This window comes from Arachis ipaensis, chromosome B07 (genome assembly GCF_000816755.2).
Source record: "Arachis ipaensis cultivar K30076 chromosome B07, Araip1.1, whole genome shotgun sequence".
Classification (NCBI taxonomy): Eukaryota; Viridiplantae; Streptophyta; class Magnoliopsida; order Fabales; family Fabaceae; genus Arachis; species Arachis ipaensis.
The window spans coordinates 16801935-16812882 of record NC_029791.2 but is presented as its reverse complement, the minus strand read 5'-3'; the positions used below and the strand labels follow the sequence as shown (position 1 = coordinate 16812882).

Here is a 10948-nt window from a genome sequence, read left to right as displayed (position 1 = left end):
TTTGTTGATAATTTTGTAAATACCCATCTCCTTTCCCTTTCCTTTTCCTTTTTTGTCTTCCTTTCATAACCACCACTACCTCCGCTGCAAAATCCACCATCCCACTAGATCTGCTCCTCTGCTCCTACCTCTTCCAGTTAGCTGCATTTTATCACAACTACCACAAATTCAAATTACAACAACAATTCCAGATTTGCAATTGGAGCAAGAACCAACCTACCTAAATGCTAGAACATGCACTCTGGTGGGAGGCTCTACGAACTATACGCTATACAATAGATATGGCTTGGATAAGAGTGAGACTGAGGTACCATAAAAATAAAAAATTAAAAAAGCATACGGTAGAAACTAGAAGAGAATCATGCTTGCTAAAATTCAGGGTTAGAAGGATGCAAACATCACCATCAACAAAGGGATAGAAGGTGGCTCCACTATTGAATTTTCATCTTATGGAGCACGTTACCACCCGTGAACTCTTCGTTGGAATTTGGATTTCTCAGTCTCATGACACTCCACTCTTCTGCATGGAACATGCCATATGCTATACCTAGTCCCATCACCATTATTCTCCTTTTCATTTCCATTTGGATTTGGATTAGAAAACAAGGCACAACAAACTTAGTAATGATTTCTTATTCAATCTATCAAATAGGAGCACTTTAACTTAAAGTATTTAATTTATGCTCTTAATTTTGCCACTTTAGCATTCTGTTATTCTATACTCATGAAAATAACTTCAAATTACATATACATCTATAGTTCTTCCATATTTAAATTTTCAGCCCACAAACACTTGCTAATGAAATGTTTATTAATAAGTACTTTAATAGCTTAAAATGTTCCATTTATCAATTAAAAATTTCGATATTAAAACCGTAACAATTATCAGTTTATCACATACCCATGTTGACTAAGAACTTTTGTGTTGTTTGATTTAATAATTAAAAATTGAAAAAGATTATCAACTTAATTGAAAACCCATGTGTTGTCACCGAAACAATAATTCTTTCCAAATTGTTCAGATACTTCTCCGAAACAGAGAGATGTAAGAACAAATACACTACAATACTGCGTATAATCAACAAACTCATTATCATGATGAAATGAACGCATTCAATACCAAGCAAAGCTAATTGCTTTTTCTTCTATACCAATTCCCAATTGAACATGTCCTACCACCCATTTTCCAAATTTTATACATAACACCAATACACTGCTTAGTAACTTCATTAGCCTTTAACAAGCTCAAACCATAATTAACAAAAATTATTGTTTTAAAAAAGAGAGAAGCAAACATCACAAGCTTAACATAATTATTATTTGCTGCTTAATTATTTAACTGCACAAAATAGCGGTAAGCAGCAACTTTTTTCTTCCTAGAGGCACTTTTATCAACAGAGAGCACCAATTTGCCTGATTCCTTTGAAGTGAAAGTGTTGTGGATGGCTTCTTCTGAGGCTTCAACTTTCCTTGCCCTCTCAACTGCTATGGTGTAGCTGCCTTCTTCATTTGGGACAAACTCAGCACTGTATTCCAAGTCCCAACCTCCTACCACTATGTCCCATGTGATACTTGCACCACTCTATATAACAATCAAAACAAATTAACAACTAAGAAAAGAGTAAGGTGAATTATATGTAAAGATGTAAGTTTACAAAAATTTTTTTTTTTCGTATGGAATGAAACAGTACTTGAAAAAACTAGGACCTACATTTTGAACAGCAATAATATAATCAAAAATAACTACAAAGGGACTCTCTCTATACAAATTTAATCTGTACAGTAGAGTGCCCCCAAAGAGTAATATTAGAGTCAATTTTTGTGTAGTCAATATCAGCCAACTTCTTAAAATTTTGTTTATTTATCTTATCATAAACCCTTGGTCCTAGACTCTAAATTATAAATCCTAAAACAAAGTTGGCTAACTAAAAGTTGGTTTCCTTATTTTTTTTAAGGAAAACAAAATGCATTGCCAAATATACATAGAAAGTAAAAAAGGTTATAGTTTAAAAAATGTGGGTTGCCTAGTTTGTTAGGGTGGGTTAGTTGAGGCCTTAGCAATAAAACATGGATGTTGATTTGAAGCAAGACTTAAAAAAAGGTACTATTACTATATAACCAAGCAACGGGTCTTTCAATATAAAGCATGAGCAAAATAGTGTGATTGGAAGAAGGTTGATTATTAGCCTTGTTGCTTTATAATAGGAAAGACATAAAAGGAAGCTTGATGTTCAAGCATCCTACTTTATCACAAAGTTAAGAGACAACTTATTCCACGACGAATTGGAAAAAGATACGGTTTAATACTCAAATTCGTCCTCGAAAGATTACGCGATCTTCATTTTCGTCCCCGAACGATTTTTTTAATCAAATTTGTTCCTGAAAGATAAAAAATAAGTCAAATTAGTCCTCTTGTCAGTTGGGCGATGACGTGGCACGTTAAGTGCCACGTGGCAGGTCAGTGACACGTGGCATACCAGGTCAACGCCACGTGTCACTTGACATGTAAAAAAGATTTTTATAGTCAAAATAGTCCTTGAAAGTCCAGAAATAAGTTATTTTCATCCCTCAAATTTTAAAAATTAGTCAAACTAGTCCTTATATAATTTTTTTTTATTTTTTCTTCATAATATTAAATTTGAAATATTTTTTGATACTACTAATTTTAATAGAAATGTAATTGACAAACAAAACATTAGTAATTGTATCTTTTCTTCTATGTAGTAGAAAAAAATAGTGGTATAACTTTGTTTAGGTTAGCATACATAAATTTTGATTTCGAGCATATAACTTTGTTTAGGTTAATAAATACATACATTTCAATTTTGAGTATATATATATTCCAGCAAAATGTATGTAAGAAAAATGTTTTAGAATAGAAAAGAATAAGAGAGATTTTGAGAAGAATTAAAGGAGATAGATAATTTTATTGGAAAAATTTTTTAAGAAGAAAAGATACAATTACTAATGTTTTGTTTGTCAATTACATTTCTATTAAAATTAGTAGTATCAAAAAATATTTCAAATTTAATATTATGAAGAAAAAATAAAAAAAAATTATATAAGGACTAATTTGACTAATTTTTAAAATTTGAGGGATGAAAATAACTTATTTCTAGACTTTCAAAGACTATTTTGACTATAAAAATCTTTTTTACATGTCAAGTGACACGTGGCGTTGACCTGTGTATGCCACATGTCACTGACCTGCCACGTGGCACTGACCGGTATGGCTAATCCTGCAGATGATTAAAAGAAAAGAAAAGATAGAGAAAGGTATGGCTAATCCTGGCTGGAGGTGCAAGCATGTGAAATAAGTCAATAAATAAATAAAGCAGGTACAAGCAATATTATGTACCGGTGTTCACAGTGCAGTATAGTTCGGTTGTTAGAGGAAAGGCCATCCAATACATTGAACAAATATTCGGTTGGTTTTTTATTTAAGGCTAACCAAACCAAACTAAACCAATTGTAATTGGATTGATTTGATTTGGTTTTTCGGTCTTCCTGTTTCACCAATGTTGTCACTTGTACTGTTATCAAACTGCAGTAATATCAAAAACACACAAATAAAATAAGAACAGAGAACGCTAAACCAAAATTGAAATTAGAACACCAAACTACAAGTTAAAATCAAATAATTAAAAAACAACCACAAAGGTTATAAAACAAACTCAAATCATAACAAAAGTCTAAGAATCAAGAACAGAACAGAAACTGGCAGTGAAAAATAGATGCAGACAAAACTTAAGAACAAAATCAAGAATAGAATCAGCTCAAAAATATAACAGAAAAAAAACAGCAGTCGAAAATCATAACCAAAAAACAAGAACCAAGAACAGCAACCAAGAAAACACTAGAGAACTTCAGAAAATATCTCAACCAAGAATTAAGAACAAATTAAAAATCATAACAAAAATCAAGAACAAAAATCAAGAACTGAAAAAATTAAGAAAGGACCAGAATCAAATCAAGAACAGAAAAAAATATAAACAGGGAAAAATCAGACAAAAAATCTAGAACCAACCTGAGTCAAAGGCTCCATTCTTGATGATGTTGATGATGTGGCAGAGTGCAGGAAGGAGAGGACGAAGACACGGAAGTGGCTGCCAGCTGGAGTGCGCTGCGATGCACGGAGGACGACACGGGATACTGCTGCGTGGAGGACGACACAGAGGCTGCTGCTGCGTGGAGGGCGACGGAGAGGGAGCGCGACTATGACGAAGGGAGCGGGAGAGGATAGGGCTGACAGAGAGTTGAGGAGGGTGGAGGGAAAGGGGATAGGGCCTCCGCGGCTGCTGCTGTCCGGCGGATGGTGGAGGAGATTGAAGGACGAGGGGTTGTGTCTGAGGAGTGAGGACTGAGGAGGTCTGGGGCTGGGCGGAGAGAAGTGTTCGCGGATAGACTTAAGATTTCTTAATTAATAAAATTCAGAAGTTTATAATTTGACATAATAATTTATTCATATTTTATTATTAAAATTCTATAAAATAAAATTTTTTTAACTAACTTCTAAATTATAACAAAATAATTAGCAAGAAAATTCATCCTTAAACTCAGAATACTTTGGTACAGAATAAGCTGTTGATTTAAATCAATGATCTGTGTCTAAAGTTCATTCCAAGCTAGACATTGTCCATGAAAAGGTAACCCAACACTCAAAACTGGTTAGAGATCTTATCTCTGCTTTCGGAGTATCGACTGGCTACTATCTGGGAGGAACTTCAATAAACGAAGAAGCGAGGCAGAAAACTAAAAATTGGTCATTGCAATAAAAGTTTAGAATCACAAACTTACACCTACAAATTTCAATCCATCAGCAACGAAAAAAATTCAGAGTTACAGCAAATTTCAACAACCACCTTTCAATCTATTCAACAATAAAAGTTAGAAAACTTACAATCACAATCTTACGCTTACACTTGAAAATTTCAATCCATCAGCAACAAAAAAAAAATTCAGAGTTACAGCAAATTTCAACAAAAACCTTTCAATTTATTCAACAACAAAACTCAGAAAACTCAAAATCCAAATCCAAATCCAGAGAATCTAGAAACAGAAAACCTAACCAAAACAATCCAAACTTAACCTCCAAACTAAATTCAAAAGCATATGAGCAGCAATCCAACTCAGAACAGAATCCCAATTCAGAAGCCAAAATCTTAGAAATTGAAACTGAAGAAGCAGTGGCTTAATTATTACCAGAGACACGGCGAAGGAGGAACCGCGGTGACAGAGTAAGCTCGAAAGAGGATTATTTTGCGACAGCCAAGCCCCGAGCAGTGATTTCACGGCGAGTCTCTGGGCAGAGATTCACGGAGGAGAAGGATGCGCTTGAAGAGGATTGAGTAACAGTTTGCGTGACATAGAGGAGAAGAGGATCGAGGACGAGGACAACGACGGCACCCTCTGTCACTGCCGATGACAACGATCACAGAGGCGGGCTTCACGACGAGCACAGAGACGGTGAACACAAGAGTGGCGGCGGCTGGGGGTGACGATGGCTGGTGGGGATCATCTTCAAAACAAATTAACGGTAACAAACCTTCTTTGAACCATTTGCTTTAAGCCAGTTAACCGAGGCCTCTATATCCTTTACAGCGCCTTGCCAATCGAGCCCATCCATCAAATGTTGGGCTTCCGCGATATCAAGACCAACCTTTCCTCTATACCATTGTTATCAAAATCAGACCGGACCGGTCGGTTTGACCGAAAAAATCGGTGAACTGGATCCTATATCGATCCGGTCCAGTAATTGGACCGTACCGGTTCTAACCCAGAATGAACCGGTAGAAACTGGTCAAACTCGGAAACAACCGGTCCGACCGAATCGTTTCAATTTAAAAATTTTCTTAAAATGAAACAAGGGTTCAAACCCCCTCCTTCAAGGAGTTAAAAGGTAGCCACAACCACCAAGCTAACTTGCTTGTTACTAATATATATGCAAATTAAAATACATATTGATATCGTTCAACAAATAATTTACTTCTATTTAATTATTTTAATTTTAATTATAAGTTCACTCATTTTTAAATTAATTATATTTTTATTTAACAATAATTATAAACTCACTTATTTTTTTCTTTTCATAATTATATAATATATATTAATATTTTTTTTAATAAATACTTGTAGTATATAATAGTATAATAGATATAAACTAATTAATAAATTATTAAAATTCGAAAATAATACTTATTTTAATATAAAAACAAAATAAAAATATTTATGATAGAGTAAAATTAACAAAATACTTATTGTTTCTGTTCCATATTGTTTAGAATAGCTAGATATTTTTAAAATATTAGTAAAAAGCCCCCTCTGTCACTGCCGATGACAACGATCACAGAGGCGGGCTTCACGACGAGCACAGAGACGGTGAACACAAGAGTGGCGGCGGCTGGGGGTGACGATGGCTGGTGGGGATCATCTTCAAAACAAATTAACGGTAACAAACCTTCTTTGAACCATTTGCTTTAAGCCAGTTAACCGAGGCCTCTATATCCTTTACAGCGCCCTGCCAATCGAGCCCATCCATCAAATGCTGGGCTTCCGCGACATCAAGACCAACCTTTCCTCTATACAGACTGGAACAATGGAAGCAATTTTCTTACCAAAAAAAAAAAAGAAAAAGAACAATGGAAGCAATTTCAATTTTCATCAATTATCCAATTGAAGATTATAATATTATATAACGGATAAAGAATTCAGATCAGCAAATCTTATGAAAGCACCGTTATCTTACTCTGGAATAAGAGCTTTAAATCCGGGACCTAGCTGAGAAATCTTGACAGCATGATTCTTGATTTCAAAATCCACACTCCACCACTTCTAAAGAACAACAATTCCAGGAGCATCTTCTTTGTCAACGACGTATGCATCAAATGTTTAATAATTGAAAATAGATACCGCATATTAGGAACTTAGAATTTGCTTAGAATAGGTGCATAGCATACACAGAGTAGTATTGCATTCGATACCTTAGAATTTGCTTAGAAAGATGATATTGAGAACACAATTTATAAAGTGGATGTACACAATAAAACAAAGACTCCGAGTCCAGAACTAAAAACTTGGAAAATGAATGGGAAAGTGAGAGGGAAAGAAGACTAACAGTGTTGTCCCTTTGGATGGTGATTTTGTTGAAAGGGGAAGCAGAGTGAGCCATTGAGCGGACTGAGAAGCGCGGTGGCTGCAGAATGCGATGGCGGCGGGCTGCAGTGGTAGTGGTTGCGGTGGTCAAACCCGTCGCTACTGTGGCTGCAAGACGCGGTGGCTGCGGGATGCGGTGGCTGCGAGATGCGGTGGCGGTGGACTGCTCGATTAGTGGTGGTGGCTTCTATGGTTCTCAGAGAAGAGAGAAAAGATGAGTTGCTGCTGAGTACTGACTGAAGAAGATGGGTGGTGGTGGCTTCTATGGTTCTCAATCTTAATTTGCAACTTGGCATAAGGTATAATAAGCCTAAAATTTTGTTTATCTGTTATGGTATATTTTGCAATTTTTGGTTGAATATTTATTACTGAATTTTGCCTAAAACTTCTTATTTTTGTACCTTTTTTTGCTTTGAAACTCTTTCTCTAAGAATGTTCCAAAACTTGCATTGTCTAACTCTTCTTCTTATAAGAGACTTCAGTTTCTTGATTTGAGTAATAACAGATTATAAATTGGAACATAAAATTCTAGGCTCATTTTTTTATATATAAAAAAAAATATTGATATTACACAATAAAATGGATGTTTATACGATATATACACTGCTATAATGTCAGTACAAATCGTAAGTTACGTTTTACATTTTTATTTTTTTATTTTTTTTGTTTTTTAACAATACAAAGCGCAGGTTGCGTTTTATTTAAAAAATATATTTAAAATAAAACCTGCAAAAACGTAAGTTGCGTTTTGCATTTTGCTACTTTTTAATAATAACCAAAACGTAGGTTGCGTTCTAGTAATAATAATAGCAACAACAGAAATGCTAATACTAATCTAATCTATACCAATATATAATGGGATACGGAAGTTTGGTATCCAATTCTTTCTTCCTACTTTATCCCTGTTTTCTTTTTATTAAAAATTGGCTTTATCTCATGACAGAACTTAAAAACTGATTTTAATAAAAAAAAAACTGTTACTACGTACTCAATTCTTTTTATTTTATTTTATTTTTTCAAAAACTGGGTTTACCCACGAACAGATTTAAAACTGATTCACTTTCAACCCACGACAAAGTTTAAAGCTAATTCACTTTCAATAAAAAAAACTATTAATACGTACTCAATTTAAATACCGATTCACTTTCAATACAAAAAATTTCTGCGCCTTCAATCGTACTTTACCCAAGAGAGTTAAATATCTGCTTCACTTTCAATTGTGCTCTTGCAATCATTTTTTTTTTCTTTTGCTTAATATCTGTATTCTACTCTTTGAAAAATCTAGAATTGAAAGCTCATGATAATGGAGTTGGTCCAAATAACAGACGTCATAGTAACATAATTGGTTGGTATTCTATAACAAAAATAATTAAATTAATATACACTATTTATATATTTCTGATGCTTATTATTTAACTTAAAAAAAATTTACATATAACAGAGCACTCTTTAACAAAAAAATACAAAAAAGTTACTAGAATTTAGTGTACAAAATACTCATCATATTATTAATTTATCATAATAAATTAAAAAAATAAATTTAAAAATGTCACAAATTAATGGACGATATTCAAACTTTAAAAAAAATCAATAGAAAAAAATATAATAGAAGCATATTATTTTTAAAATATTCTCTGTTTCAGAATAAAATTAAACAAATTTAAAATAATTAATATCACCTTTATACGCGACATAAAAGTTAACTTTAATCATGATAACTAATTTTACTCTTATAAATTCAAATTATACTTATTATCTGTATTGCTCTTTAAAAATATAGGTCTGGAATCACATTATAATGAAGTTGTTCAAGTAAAAGATGTGGTGATATCCTAACTGGTTAGTACCTTAGGCTGCGTTTGTTTCTAAGAATAGGACAGGATAAGACACTGATAACAAGACAGAACAAGATATTGATGGACAGAGACACAAACTTTTGTGTTTTTGTATTCTGTTTGGTGATAAACTAGAACAAATTATAAAAATCTAATTTATTCTCATTTTTTTCATTCAAAAAATTTGAGATAAAAAATATAATAAAAAAAATATAATTATGAAAAATTAACAAAAATAATGAAAAATAAGTTGTGTCCCTTGTTAGTGTCCCCGTGTCCTTCCTGTCAGGATGGACACAAAATATACTAATTCAGTATCTCTGAACACACTGTCTCTGTCCATGTCTCCTCTGTCAAACATGATTTTGTGTCTCAGTGTCCATGTCTCAGTGTCCTGTCTCTCTAAACAAACGCAGCCCTATATATTTAAAACATGTAATAACGTCGTTTTAAGTCATTTTGTCTATACATTAAATCTTAATATAGAATATTAACAAAATTAATTAACTTAATTTACGCGATTTGATTTGATTTCTGAGAACTAATTTTTAATTCTTTTAAGATAATCTACAACATATTAAGTTTGTATTTTTTTTTTTTGTATAAGTGTAGGTCGAGACATACATCACTGCTACTAATTCAATGCCTCAATCAATCTCTTATAATGAACCAGTTACAAACAATGCTAAAAGCCATGCAAATATGAATAGTTAGTACTCACTTACTCTACTTATATTTTTAATATTTTATCTTCATCGCATAATATTCATTTAAAATATTTTTTGTATTGAATAAATTAAGAGGTTTGATATTGTACACTACCATATAAAATGCCTAATATCAAACAAAATTATGAATTCAATAAAAAACATAAAATAATTAACAAATACTATAAATTTTAAATAGGCAATACATTCATAACACTAATAATAACAATAACTTTGTAATAAAATTTTGGTAACAACATATATCTTTTAAAATTAAATAGTAAAATTAGAAAAGATCTACCTTAAACACAAAACAACAACTATTGAAAAATAGTACAAAAATATATCTTATTTTATCTCATGTATTTATTAATATATTGTACAAATTATATGGATCCTTTTTATTATAGAATCTTTATCCAATTAAAAATTTAATAGATAGTAAAATTTGGTCATGGCAAAATGTGTTCTAATTTCTTAAAAAATATCTAAATACTATATTAAATATTACAAGTCAAGAGTAACTAAATTAAAAATTCTCAAATTAAAAACATAAATAACATTGTATATATTTTTATGAGTTACCGGACAAATTTTATTGAATAACTAATTTAAGTACAAACTAAAAAAATGCTACTACAAATATTATTTAATGGCAATAACCGTAATACACATAACATCATTTAGTAATGAAAAATAAATCTTAATTAAATTACAGTAACTAGATAATAAGCCCTTGATGATAAAAAAACTTATCAAATTAAAATTTAATAATGTATGGAATATAACATAAACACCCAAAAAAAAACAAAATAAAGTACAATGAATAAACTAATTTTTAAAAATATTTTTGCAATTTTAGTAGACAAAATCCTCATCATATCATTATTTTGTCATAATAAATTTAAAAAATTAAATTAAAAATATTATAAATTAATAGACCATATTCAAAATTTTTAAAGAAATAAAATAGAAGCATTATCATTCTGAAAATACTTTTTGTATATTTTAGAATAGTTAAGAATAAAAATTTACTCTATCAAATATTTCACCTCATATATTTCCTAAAACTTTAAACTATGACCATTTTATATTATCTCTTTATTGTGTGGTTTTATAATTTAACATTTTAAAATGTTTTATAGTAATTTTAGTTTCAACAAAATATAATATAAATAAGATCACGTCAATATTAAAATAAAAAAAATACTTATCTAATAAATTTGAAAAGTAAATAATATATTAACAAAAAAA

The 10948-nt window shown here is 31.5% G+C and overlaps 2 long non-coding RNA genes across 2 annotated transcripts; both read right to left on the bottom strand.

Moving 5' to 3' along the window:
• LOC107606808 lies at positions 992-4405 on the bottom strand. The gene is made up of 4 exons (XR_002351189.1): positions 4028-4405; positions 3359-3544; positions 2308-2379; positions 992-1582 (listed from the first exon to the last, which is right to left on the bottom strand). It is a non-coding gene; the product is annotated as an uncharacterized LOC107606808 (long non-coding RNA).
• On the bottom strand, positions 6456-6840 carry LOC110264490. The gene is made up of 2 exons (XR_002350670.1): positions 6746-6840; positions 6456-6587 (listed from the first exon to the last, which is right to left on the bottom strand). It is a non-coding gene; the product is annotated as an uncharacterized LOC110264490 (long non-coding RNA).